We start from the raw sequence: 14,435 nt of genomic DNA on the forward strand, positions 1-14,435 counted from the left end.
GCTTGCCCTCATCACTAAAGTCTTGACTGATTCAACTAAGCATTATCTCATTCCTTGTAAATAAATAGTGTAGAATGTAAACAGTCTTAATTTATGGCAAAGTTACTCAAGATAATTTATCTTGTATTTCATGTACCTAACACCAAACCTAACACATAGGAGGTAGTTAGTATTCATTCATCATGCACATAGAGCTATTGACAGCTGTATAGTGCTTTAGTTTACAAAGCACTTTACTGTGTTCTTTTTAAAAATGTCCCCCTTTCTTATCCCTGGTGCTGAGCATGGTATTTTGCAAATTATAAGGTGGTCACAATAGGGTAGTCAGTTTCCATGAGTTTTCATTTCTGCTATCTGGTATAATGTATTTTACTGAAAATCACCAAAGCAATAGAAACACATTAAGTATATAGATCATGCTTCACTCAAGCCATATTATGTTTATATTTTTTACAAAGCATGTTTTTACTAGTTATTCCTACAGCAATCTTTGTACCCACAGCACACAGACCAGTAGAATGCATGTACTCAGTAATAGGCATTGGTTCAACACTGACTTGGAAGTTTTAGTGTGCTTTATGGTTTACAAAGTTTATTTATTCATTTTTATGTACCTGGTAACATCTTCATGTTACCTGGAAGTGACCCCAATTAAGCATCACACCCTTAGTGCTCAGCACAAAGATAGTCATAGGAAAGTAAAGTACTGGTATTCAGACACGTTCCCTGGCATTTATATGAGGGCTTGGTCAGGTCCAGGCAACCGGCCAGTAGGAATTCTTACCTTCTGAAAAGGTTGCTTTTTGTTTTGTTTTGTTTTTCTTTTAAGAGAATATGCGACCGAGACCAACAGCCCACAAAGCCTTGAGAATTTACAGTCTGACTCCTTACAGGAAAAACTCAAATCACATTTTCAAATGTTAATTATGCATGTGCTATGAGCATGTTACTTTTTTTCTCCTGTGCTGTATCCATCATTTAAGTCAAGTTCCCTCTTAAAGGGGGAAAGGGGGACAAGAGAAACACGAAGCCTGTTAAATAGTCACAAATTCTCTCATCATTAATCCTAAAGGTGGGTGTTAAACCCAGGAGTAGATTCAGTGAACTGCACCAAATTACTTGGCCACCACAACGAACAGGGACTTCAGACCTCAGTCTGTCCCAAACCTAATCACTGCTACCATTATTAGCAAGCCATACCCTGCTCACCTAAGCCCAAAGAAGGAAGGTGATGCTGGCTGGTCCTTCTCAGAAGGTCGGCATATTTGCATATTGCTTGTCTAATTCTTCTCATTGGTCTGGAGCAGGTCTTCATATTTTCTCTAGATAGCCTGATACTGTTCTCCCCTAACAGTCTTACAGCCTAGGGCTTCTGAGATAGGGAGGATGGAAGTACAGTATCTGTATGGATGCTTGCTTCTAGGGGAATATCACAAATCAGACTAGATACCACTGGCTGGATTTTGTTCTTTCTCTCAAGTGGAGCAGATGTGAAGAGAAATGGAAGCTTTAAAACATCAAAAATTTAACAAATGGCTAAATCAAGTTTACAACAGACTAAAGATTGACCCCTGTACAATACTGTCATTCCAAAAGCTCGGTCCTTTAAGTAAGTAAATGACAACAATGAAAAGTACATCTCGAGCAAGCTGGCTTAAATGGAAATCTAAGAAATAGAAGGGAGCGCTGAAAATGTCCCAAGAGAAGGAGGTTCAACAGTAGGAAAGTGAGGAGGATCGCACTCATCTTCAGATTGCCCCTGATCTTGGGGTTCTAGTCCTCCAGAGGTTTAGGCCGTAGGCCTCCAATTTCTAGCCTTTATGTCCATATAGACTTGAATCTCTAGGTCTTGGGCTTGGACTTAGCTTAAGTTTTGTGTCTTATGACGCAGGTCTCAAGTTCTTAGACTTCGCATGAGTTCTGTAGAAGCAGCCCCTCTTATGGGTCGTCAGCATTCTGTCCATCCAGCCAGCTCAGACAGGCCTTCTGTGTATCTTGGTCCTTAAGTCTCAAGTCACGAAACATCTGTCTTCCATTTTGGGTCTTTTCATGTGTTCAGTTCTACTTTAATCCTGCTGTCAGATTATTTCGCTGGGCAGTCTGGCATGAGGAGCAGCTCCACTGGTGACATTCTGTAACTGTTGGGAGGGGGCTAAAAAGACCCTCTGTCATGCAAAGAGAAGATTAGAGTAAGGGAGGTAGACACAGACTCGTAAAGAGACTGAAATGCTCAGAGTGAGTAGAAAGGAGGGAGTTGAAAAGAAAATACAAGTAAGCACAAAGCAATGGAATAATGCTGGGACCAGAAATCACAAATAGCAAAGAGACACAGCCACAAAGGGAAAAAGGAGACGCAGTAAAGAGAATCATGTGCTAAGAATATAAACAGCAGAAAGAAAAATGTGAAATGGTGAGTCAAAGGGCTGACAAACATCACACAGAAAAAACAAGTGACCTGAGTACAAGGAAAGGAGAGGGGTGAATACCATGTGTGACCAGAAGGGGGCAGGAGAGGCAGAAAACGTGAAAGAAGAGCTAATAGAAATAGCAACCACATCTAACCAAGACAAGGCATAGATCACACAGGCACCAGAGCAGAAAACAAGACAAAAGATACACTGTAGAGGAGGGAAAGACACACAACGGAGACATAGACATCAAAGCAAGGAAGAAAGACACACACGGTAAGGAAGACATGCACGGTAAGGAAGAAAGACACACACGTTAAGGAAGAAAGACACACACGTTAAGGAAGAAAGACACACACGGTAAGGAAGAAAGACACACACGGTAAGGAAGAAAGACATGCACGGTAAGGAAGAAAGACACGCACGGTAAGGAAGAAAGACACGCACGGTAAGGAAGAAAGACACGCACGTAAGGAAGAAAGACACACACGTAAGGAAGAAAGACACACACGTAAGGAAGAAAGACACACACGGTAAGGAAGAAAGACACGCACGTAAGGAAGAAAGACACGCACGGTAAGGAAGAAAGACACGCACGTAAGGAAGAAAGACACACACGGTAAGGAAGAAAGACACGCACGGTAAGGAAGAAAGACACGCACGTAAGGAAGAAAGACACACACGGTAAGGAAGAAAGACACGCACGGTAAGGAAGAAAGACACGCACGTAAGGAAGAAAGACACACACGGTAAGGAAGAAAGACACGCACGTAAGGAAGAAAGACACGCACGTAAGGAAGAAAGACACACACGGTAAGGAAGAAAGACACACACGTAAGGAAGAAAGACACGCACATAAGGAAGAAAGACACGCACGGTAAGGAAGAAAGACACGCACGGTAAGGAAGAAAGACACGCACGTAAGGAAGAAAGACACGCACGTAAGGAAGAAAGGCATAAATGTTAAGGAAGAAAGACATACATGGCAAGAAAGAAAGGCATACATGGCAAGGAAGAAAGACACACAAAGCAAGGAAGAAATAGATACATCAAAGAATTAGACATGCAAAGCTAGGAAGAAATAGAATGAAGAAGAATTAGACACGCAAAGCAAAGAAGAAATAGATGCATAGAACAATGAAGAAATAGACATACAACATAATACACTTACAATCGAAAGAAGTAAGCAAAGTTCAACAATAAGAGGGTAAGAAAAGAAACATGAGATGGGGAAGGGGGAGAAAAAAGTGCCATTAGTACAGTAACGATTCGCATACCAGTACTACCTATACTACTCCTTATAAAAGTATATCACAATCCCTACTATACCAAGGTAGACAGTCTTCTGCTTATGCATACTTTTTTAGCTTAGGGATTCTTTAACATAGACACAAACAAGCATGTCAACTCTGCTCACTACAGAATGTTTGTACTCACTTAACATTGTGCCAATTGGCCTTATTACGTAACTTCAGGGTATACATTTTACTTGCCAGGCACTAAGTACTTTCCATTCATGATTTCGCTTGACCTTCACAAACAGACAACAAGTCTTACACTGGCAAAGGTCATACAACTAAGGAGTAGAAAATTTAAACACAGGATGACCACCTCTTAATATTCTGTTAAATGGACTTACTAATTTCCATAAGCGCCAAATGTCACATGTGACTGTATATTTTAATTGTTAGCCTTACTTTCCCCATCATTTTAAGAAAATGGGCTTGGTTTTTACATCCTTCACAATTATAATGGCTACTTCAGGGTTTTACACAAAATCTTAACTGTTAAATTCTCACAGATGGGGGCTGGAGAGATGGCTCAGTGGTTAAGAACACTAACTATTCTTCCAGAGGTCCTGAGTTCAATTCCCGGCAACCACATGGTGGCTCACAACCACCTTGAATGAGATCTGGTGCCCTCTGCTGGCATGCAGGCAGAAAGGCTGTATACATAATAAATAAAAATTTTTTTAAAAAAATTCTCACAGATGGAGCAAAAAAAAAAAAATCCTTTCAGCAGAAAACAAACTCCTTAAGGCTTTCCTATATTTAAGCCTCTAAGAATGGCAGAGTACCAAGCCAAAAAGACATCTAATGCAACTGGTGAGCAGACTAGAGTTTGAGTCGCTGATGTGAACCCAGTTGATAATGTGGAAGCCTGCTCATCTTCCATCCCGGATTTGTCCCTACTTCACAGCATCACATTAGACCACCAGACTCCACCCAGCACCATCTTATGCCAATCCTCAGAGGACTGCAAAGCTGGTAACTTACTTCATTCTGCTGTTATTTTAAGATGCAGGCATGTTGGTCCTTGGCTCATAAAGCTGGCTTCCTTTCATGACCCTGCAGAAGACCCAGCTTTCTGCTTTGGGGAAGGATGATGACCTAGTAGATAGAGCTACAGAGAACAAAAGAAGCTATATGAATGTCAGAAAAGTACTAGAGGGTCCTGGTTCTTTTCAACCAGGTTTACATTAGTAGTTAGAGGCATTCGTCAACATTTATGTTAGCAGAAAAAGAGGAGATACTCACTGGATAGTCTATCCCATGGGCAGCGCAATTAATCTTGAAGTGTTCAAACAGTTGGTAAGGTTCTCCTCCAGAGCTTCCAGGGACTTTTGAGAACCAGATAAGACAGAACAGCTTGCTCATGAAGTCAGTGCCACTACTGAGGCAGCTTTTCTCCTAGAAGAACCATTTGCACAGTTAGTTTAGTTACAATTACCTACTACATCATGCAGGTCTACCCTACACACCCACCTCCAGTCTTACAGCCAAGACGCTTCCCTGTTAGTCAGGAAGCAGTTCTTATCAAAAAATGACACAGGAAAATGATAAATATAACTCAAGTGTGGGGCTGGAAAGATGACTCGTTGGTTAAGAGCACTGGCTGTTCTTCCAGAGGTCCCGAGTTCAATTCCCAGCAACCACATGGTGGCTCACATCCATCTGTCGAGATGTGGTGCCCTCTTCTGGCATGAAAGTGTACATGCAAGCAGAACACTCATACATTAAAAAAATAAACTCAAAACATAACTCAAGTAAAAGGCTGACTACAGTGGAAAACAAGATCAAAATTAAAATTATTTTTCACACTCAGGGTTAGGGTTCAATTCCCAGCAACCACACGGTGGCTCCCAACCATCTATAATGGGATCTGGTGACCTCTTCTGGTGTGCAGGCGTACAGACTGACAGAGCACGCTGAATACACAATTCCCAGCAACCACATGGTGGCTCACATCAATCTGTCATGATATCTGCTGCCCTCTTCTGGTATGAAGGTGTACATGCAAACAGAACACTCATACATTAAAAAAATAAACTCAAAACATAATTCAAGTAAAAGGCTGACTACAATGGAAAACGAGATCAAAATTAAAACTACTCATTACACTGTCCCAGAAAACTTACCTATTGTGATGTAGGGTAGCTATATTTGACTCTATCTTCCTTGCTGGGTTCAGCAAAGTGTCTCACTAAAATCTCCAGGGATAGGGCTATTGTCCAGTGGTGTCGAGCTATTCCCCTGGAGGATCCTCATGCCCCATCTCCACCTAGGGATCGTCAAAGGGAATAGGTCACCAGCACTGGAAAGCAACAAGCCCAAACTTCTTGGGGAAGATCTGGAAAAGAGGTAAAAGAAAAACAAATTATTGAAATGAAGTACATTGGGAAATTTGCTTTAGTATGTATGTAGTATCCAACAGTTGTGTTAATCCTATAGGCTTTTTGGTAGTGGTGGTATGGCTTGGAAGGTAGACCCTTACAGATTTGTAGATCTTTATAGTTATGGCTATGGACATAGGGACATAAGATTTGCCCCGGGTGAGCTCCTTTCTGCCTTTATTCTCTATTGTGTACCCATGAGTAAAACTTTAGTATAGATTGTTTAAGCTCTTGTACATTCATCATCAAATACACTGAGAGTAAAGAGGTTAAGCAAATTAGAGTTGAAACCAGTGCAAGGAGAAGCCACGCTTTCTCAACCAAGTAGGCTATGAAGCCACTTAGAAAATCTTCATCCAGATCCCCTGTGTTCTGTAAGAATCCTCCATCATGTTGCCCCTGACTGCTTTGAGAAGTGTTATTTTAAGCCGGTCATTGGTGGCACACGCCTTTAATCCCAGCAATCAGGAGGCAGAGGCAGGCGAGTTCCAGGACAGCCTCCAAAACACAATACAGAGAAACCCTCTCTCAAAAGAGAGAGAGAAAGAGAAACTGAGCAGTTCACATTAATCAACGCCAAAATGAATAGAACTGTGTCTTGCTCAACCCTTATGGTATGTCTCTAGCAACTGCTGTAGCATTGCACCTCCAGACTTCAAGACTATTCAGAGAAACCAGAATTGTGACAGGCCTACAAAATGTCATTTATGATAACAGCTATATCAAAACTACAAAAGGAGCCGGGCGTTGGTGTTGCATGCCTTTAATCCCAGCACTCGGGAGGCAGAGGCAGTTGGATCTCTGTGAGTTCAAGGCCGGGCTGGACCGACAGCCTCCAAAACAATACGGAGAAACCCTGTCTCGTAAAACCAAAAAAAAAAAAAAAAAAAAAAAAAAAGACAGAAACTCAAAGAATAGGCACATCTCCAAAGTACCTGTTTCTCCATATGTCCCTCCAAGTTATTTGCTGAGGTTGGCTAGAGCATGTCCGGAGGCTCCAGAAGGAAATGAGCTGAATTTGAATGAAGCCTGAGTCAGCTGCTTGGAATCCTTGAGTCTCGTGCTGTGTTTGGTCCCTGAAAGAAAGACAAGGCTTCCATTAGACTACAAAAACTTTTGAGAAAACCCCAGCTGTTAAAAGAAAACAACACATTAGACACGTAAAAGTAGATATTATCTCAATCAACCAAGTTATCAACTCCAACTCAGTACTCACCTTTGGATGCTGGCTAGCATTCATCCCTCTAAAATCTGGCCATTGTTCTTCAGTCGGAGCACAAAACCAACTCCAAATTCATCCCTAGAAAAACAATTCCAATGATAGTTATACCCTGATACCAAAAGATAATTTGATTAGTAGCAATACAATGCTTATATGCACAGACCAGTGTTTCATGAATTGGGATGGTAAGAACTTGGGGTTGGGAGTTGTGGATTCCTCAGTTTTTATGAGTTGTTTTTTTTTAAAGATTTATTTATCACATGCAGTGTTCTGCCTGCATGCCAGAAGAGGGCACCAGATTGAATTATAGATGGTTGTGAGCCACCATGTGGTTGCTGGGAATTGAACTCAGGACCCCTGGAAGAGCAGTCAGTGCTCTTAGAGCTATCTCTCCAGCCCCGAGTTGTGAAAAGGAAAAAAAAGTAAAGTCTTTGATATTAAAAAATGTCTACATTTCAAAGACCTTTCGTTTATTTTCCTTTTTTTTAATGGGCTTTCTCATTCCCTGTTTTGTTTAAACTTTTGAAGTTCCCTGATGACTAACTACACAGATAAGGACAAGGGACAGGCAGAATAGGCTCACTAGACTGGGAGGGCAGGGTGCAGGCTGGGTAGTGGTTAGATTATAGGGCAGTGAACGTGCAGAGGCCTGGTCTGCTTCTGCCACAGGGTTTTGCACAATCAGCTAGCAAAAAGCACTACTTCATAGGCATCTTCTGGTCTACTTGTTCTACTGGGTTCTTTGTTTACAAATTCCTGAAAGGTCTGGGATAAGCCATTGGACAGCATGGGAGGAAGTTCATTCACTCTTAATGTAGTCCAGGCCGCCTGAAGATGGTGATGGCTGGCTGACTTTCCATTCCATGATTGCCTACCATGAGAGCTAGATCAGGACACGTTTTATGGGACTCTTTCTACTCTACAAAATATGGCCTCAAGATCCTTAGTTTTGTGGGGTGGCACCTCTTTTAAAGATTTATTATGCATTCAGTGTTCTGTCTGCATTTATCTCTGCTGACCACTAGAGGGCACAAGATCTCACTACAGATGGTTGTGAGCAATCATGCACTTGCTGAACTCAGGACCTCTGGAAGAGCAGCTAGTGTTCTTAACACTCTCCATTGAAAAGCAATGGCATGGTCTTTGTTTCCCTAGGGATTCAATAACACTGTATTGTCCCCAAATCAGCCAAACTATGTGAAGCATTTAGAAGCTGTGAGGAAAATTTACAGAGTACTAGAGATCATTTACATGCCTGGGGGCAAAAGAAAACAATTACAAAAAGTGAAGTGTTATGGGCAAGGATTTTTTTCAGCTGGGCTTTGTTGTATGCCAAGAATAAGTGTTTAGTTTTTTTTTAATTGAAAAACGTGGGGAGGGGCTGGGAGTGGTGGCACTTGCCTTTAACCCAAGCGCTCCCTAGGCAGGGCTGCAGGCAGAACTCCCTAGAAGTGCTTCAAAGGAGGCTCGCAAGGCTCTGCAGGTTCGCAAGGCAGGCTCGCGAGGCAGAGGCAGAAGGATCTCTTGAGTTTGAAGCCAGCCTGGTCTACTGAGTGAGTTCCAGTAGTTTGGGCAACCAAAACTACACAGAGAAACCCTGTCTCAGAAATGAATTTTTAAAAGGAAAGTGGAAAGGAGGACACAAACTACAGCATGAAGTAGAATACAGCAAGGTTTGCTGGTAAAACTTATTCTTCTCCATTGCCCTTTTGGTAAAATTCAGTAAAAATGGCTAGAAGAGCCAAATGATCACATTTGTACTCCCCGTTCCTAAACTTAGTTCCCAAGCTCAAGCTTCTGGCATTTAGTCACCAGCCCTTGCCATCTTTGGCATATAGCCAAGTATAATGGCTGGGTCCTTTACTCTTAATATGTACCTCTTACAGGCATGGAAAGATAAACAGTTGGCATTCAAATCAACCAACTGGACTACCCAGATGGCACTAGTAATCTGGATCAAGGGCGACCAGGAAGTGCACTTTCTTCTTTAAGAAGAAATCATGATCTTCCAACCCCAGTAGACTTCCTAAAATATTTATAATTCACGAGACAATACTTGACCATCATTTCCTAAAACGATTTCAAGTGTGTTTAAATCGCATCAAGTCTTCAACAACACAACCCTCTCAGGGGAGAAATTACATAAGGTATCATCCCTTCTCATTTCAGTGTACCGTGGCACAGGCCTGGGCACACAATATTAACTCTACAGTTTCATTGGCATACATATGAAGAGCTTCCAACTTGTCACTCTGTCTGACTTCAGTAGGTGGCACATAAGAGGAAGAAAATCAAATAGGAAGGATTGTTTAATAGCTACAAAGTAGTACTTACTGTATTCTGAACGGCCAGTCTTCTGGACCTGTCTGAAGAGCTAAAGTGCAACCTGAACGGGGTAGATTTCTTGATGTCCTTCTCAGAAAAATAGTATCATTTTCTCAGTAACTTTCAAGAATTGCTGTTGTGATAACTATTTTCATCAGCAATGTCACATTAAATACTCAGCAAACTGGCAAGATGGCTCAGAGGGTAAAGGCACTTGCTGCCCAACCTGACGATCCGAGGTTGATCTCCAGGACCCAGAAGATAGAAGAACCAGATCCCGTTGCCCTCTGGTCATTATGTGAATGCACAAGCACACAAATACACACTCTCTCACACACAGTAAAGAACAAAACCAAGAAGCTTAAATATTCGGCGGCAGCAAAACACCCTTCCTGCTAGAGACAGGTATTTTGTTACTAAGCAGATCTCTCTTCGAAGTGTTCTCTCAAAGGAATGATTAACTCTTGGCAGATATGTTTTAAAAGTGGGGAAACAGGCTTCATTAATTTTAAAGTTCCCACTTTAGGGTGGTTTCAAGCTACTTGAAATTATTGCCAGCACTTAATGTCGGATATAGTGAATTAACCAAATGTGATGGCAACTTGGCATGTTTTCTCATTTAATACTTTCACAGCCACTTTTTGAAAATAAGTAGGAGCTGGTATTCAATAGGTCAGACCAAATTTAAAGATTAGAAAGTTTGGCCATTTTCTTAAAAGATAACGACACTAAAGGCCATACAAAGGCTGATTTTATTTTTAAACTGGCAGTACAGATCAAGCATACTGGTCTTAAGCATTCCATTCTAGAACTGCTTTGAAGGTACTGGAATAGCAACACATATAGGGATTTAGCCACAGACTCACCACCCTCAGTAAAATGAGAGACACTGCTGGGTGATCAGATATAATATAAATAACTATTTTTACCTCAAAAAAGCTAATCATCACATAATCAATTCCACCTTGCGATCCAAATATCTTTCTTAAGGAATAAACCATCAACAACTTTTCTGGCAGTTGGCACTGTGCAGTAGCAATATAAAAAAGAGAAACGAGTTTGGGTTTCTTAAGCAGGCAGCTGGTTCCTGGAGGAAGAATGTAAAGAAAGTGCTAGCTCAGCATCCTTTCTTCTCTGGGAGACAATTTTCAGTTGATACTGTGAAAGGAAAGCCCCATACAAAAGGTGGCAATCCAGCTCCCTGAGCCTGAAATATTTTTTGCACAATAAGGCATTAATAAAGGCGGGCAGGAATGACCCTGGCCCTAGAATGTGCCAGCAGTTGGAATCGGAGTAATTAAGAAATGCAAACTAAAGGGCGAAGGTTCATCCACCTGGTTTTGGCCTGCTTTTGATATTTAACATGTATAAATATATCCAAGTAGTAGGGGGAGCCTCTTGGGCAAATGGGCTGAAAGCTGGGACAAATCCATGGGTACTGTGTTCATTGATGACCCACAGGGTGTTTATTGGGTAATGACAGAATAATGCAGTAGAGGTATTTCTACTCAATGGGTAGGACCAAAGAGAGTGCAACTGAAATATTGTAGTCACATGAAGTGGGGAAACTGATGGCCTCTGGGATTGTCGACTCTAAGCCAAGAGAAGGGTCTTGCCCACTCAATATTACTCAACAGAGAAGCAGAAGGGAGAGTGATGGCACTGGGGAAAGGGTGCAAAATCTTCAACAACTGGATTGTGAGAATTAGTAGTCCATAAGAGTGGTCCATGGACAAGCTAGGGCCTGGGCAAAGGGAAGACTATGAGATCGTGGCTATTTAGGGTTTATGTACTGGATCGATGCAAAAGGGATTGGAAATATGGGTCATTGTTGGGTTACAAAGCATAGACATTGCAGCATTTTACCTTACTATGCCAACAGAAAACTAGAGGATATGTCAGAGTACAAAATAAACCATCAAGATCTGCCATTGTGCCTATTAATAGTCCCAAAATAAGCCATTGGTCATAGTCACTGTGCTCCTTTTTAATGGTCCCAGACATATTAGATGGATCAGCAGCCCCTGCAGTAATGCGGGCAGTATGAGAACATAGGATTCTAGGCATTGGTAATTAAAAAATATACACACTAACAATTCAGGCGTTTAGTTGGTTGGTATCTCTGATGGTATGCAAAGAGAGTAGAGATGTCCAAGTAATAGCCGGTACTCTACCACTGGCGTTGCTGCACAGTCGTCATCCAGATGCTGAGGTTGTAAACAGTTAGCAGTCCCCAGCAGCCCCAGTCAAAAGGTAGAAGCTTAGGAACCTTTTCTGCTACACGGGTCCATATGTGTAAGCGTACATATTAATATTCACAAGAGAAGTGCTCAAAATAGTTAACATGCCTCTGATGTCAAAGGAGTACAAGGATGTGAAATCCTATTCCAAAGCTAAGGATGGACAACTCTGTTAACGCACATTGAAGCCCAAATGAAGGGTACAGAATTTTTAAAAAGCCTCTTTCTGCCAGAAAGCAGAGAAAGAGAGTACAGGCTTTCAGATACAAGAAGTGTTTAGACACTGTGCATTCGAACTCCTCCACTTCCTGGTGAAGGTAATTAAGGAAGTGAGTGGGACCCTTTTCTAGTGCACAGAGCAGGAGGAAATGCATATGCATGCATATAACATATAGTACATACTAACAGTCCAAAAGAAAGCAGCCTTGGTTGATCAGGGTACCCTGCCATACTGCAAAGGACAGGTGAAGGAGTATGGCTGTCTACTGACAAAGGCAAAGGACATTTTCCACTGTATAAATTAATAATGGTCCACTTGCGGGACCTTGGGGAAAACAGTAGTATCCCTTGCAGTAGTGCAAAAGAGACACAGTAGTAGTAAGGTTGTGGAGAACTGCACATTAACTGTCCAAATATTTTTATTAAAATGAATGAATCATGTCCCTATTATGTACATTAATGTTCAAGGGACATCATATGGTTAATTAAATCCACACCTTTCATACACATATCAAGACCTTAAAGTAATGTACACTCCTAGAAATCAAAGGGTGTGGAAAGGAAAAGGTATCCTTATCCAGTGTCCAGGAAGATGAACAGTCAAGAGATTAGTGACCCTTGCTGTACTGCAGAAGGGTCTGAGAGTAAGACCTTAATTCAAATGGAATGCGTCATGTGCAGTTTATGGCCCATTAATTGTGGCTTTACACTTTGCTCGTTCAGACATAAGGGTCTTTGGCAACATACATTCCCTGGTGAAAGGGAAAGGCACAAGGGTGAGGAGTGATTTCCTTCTGTAGTGAACAGAAAAGGACAAAGACAATCAGACATTATTAGCAAGCCACAAAATGGAACCTTATAGGTCAACACAATTGCTGTACTTCAAAGTGAGGGTAAAACTGATCCTGCTGAAGTTGCCATTATGTACATTAGCAGGTTAAGAAAGTGGCTTTAAGTGAACAGCACATAGTTCCATTAAATGAAGGACCACTGATGATATTGGAATCCTTCAAGAAAGAGACTACAGTGCTAGTGAGTCTCTTTGCTTTGATACACATATGGGAGTTCTGATCTAAAAGGCACAACTGTGGACATAATATGTACAAGACAATTAAACTGTGCACATTTACTGTGTTAAGGATCTAAGTACTAGGCACCTCCTGCTGCAGTACAAATGAGTACCTAAGGTCTTTATACAATGCATACCACTACAGCAAAATGAAGTATGCACATTTACAATCTGAGAGAGTGCAGGGCATGGTGGGAGACACCCGTTATGCCAACACTTGGGAAGTAAAGGCTTGATCCTAAACTCAAGGCCAGCCTGGAAATTAAAAACAGAACAGATTGAATCTGAGGTCAAAGGTTTTGCTAAATAAACGAGTTTTTTTCTTTATCCAATGCCCAGGAAGAGGGACAAATGCAGCTGTGCACAAGCAGAAGTGGTTATCAATGCCTGTAGTTTTCAGTAACCGGGACTGAGAATGCTCAAGTGCCTGCCCAGGGTACATAAAGACTCTTATTCTCAAACAACCACAAGGTGGAGCTGTAGCTCCGTGGCAGAGTGCTTTACTAGCGTGCACAAGACTTTCAAATTTGATCCCGCCAGCACAGCCAAAAGACCAGAACAAAGAACGAGCCTTATCGGTTGGCACCCCCTTTATTGTCATCCATTAGGGTGCGGGGGGTATGAGATCTTGGTTAGTAACACAGACTTGAGCAACTGCAGTTTTGCACAATCATGTAAGAGGCTTTAGGTAATCAGCACTCTCTTAATGTAAAGCTAAGGTTATACAAGGACCTTAAGAAAAGGTTCAGTTTCTAATCAGGATTATACACAAACTGTCGTCCCAGTGCAGTTTTCAGCTGAAATAAGGGAAGCTGATGGGACTAGTATAAGTACTATAGACGAATGAGTTCATTTCCATCATCAGTTTAAATGATGCAACCTGGGATGTCAGTATCCATACAAACAGGATATAAGGGCCCTCTTAATTAGCCAAGGCCTTGAAAATTGTGACTGAGCACATGAGTTGTCTGATGACAGACTTGTGTTTGCCCCTCTGCTGAATGCAAACGGGGCTGAAGCAGTTAGAGCTTAATTCAATGGATAAATTATGGACAATAAGAATTACTGAGTGCAAAGAGTGCTCAAGACACTGAGAAAAGACTACTGAGCACTGCTCAGAAAATTGGGACTGTGACTACTGCAGCAATGACAGAATAGTTTTTCCTTCCTTAAAGAAAGGAGACTTAGGAGATAGTACCTTGATGGTAATTCTCTGAAATGAAACTCTTGTTCAATTGGTGTTTCTTGATTAACATATGAGGGGCAAGAGTTCTTTGTT

At 41.6% G+C, this 14,435-nt stretch overlaps 1 long non-coding RNA gene across 1 annotated transcript; it reads right to left on the reverse strand.

Annotated features, from left to right (window-relative positions):
* Window positions 1-5,825: 5,825 nt before the first annotated feature.
* On the reverse strand, window positions 5,826-9,726 carry LOC110339366. Its single transcript, XR_002381492.2, has 4 exons — window positions 9,638-9,726; window positions 7,298-7,381; window positions 7,017-7,157; window positions 5,826-6,038 (listed from the first exon to the last, which is right to left on the reverse strand). It is a non-coding gene; the product is annotated as an uncharacterized LOC110339366 (long non-coding RNA).
* Between the last annotated feature and the right edge of the window lie 4,709 nt (window positions 9,727-14,435).

The sequence above is a fragment of the Mesocricetus auratus genome, unplaced genomic scaffold (assembly GCF_017639785.1).
Source record: "Mesocricetus auratus isolate SY011 unplaced genomic scaffold, BCM_Maur_2.0 Super-Scaffold_100003, whole genome shotgun sequence".
Taxonomy (NCBI): domain Eukaryota; kingdom Metazoa; phylum Chordata; class Mammalia; order Rodentia; family Cricetidae; genus Mesocricetus; species Mesocricetus auratus.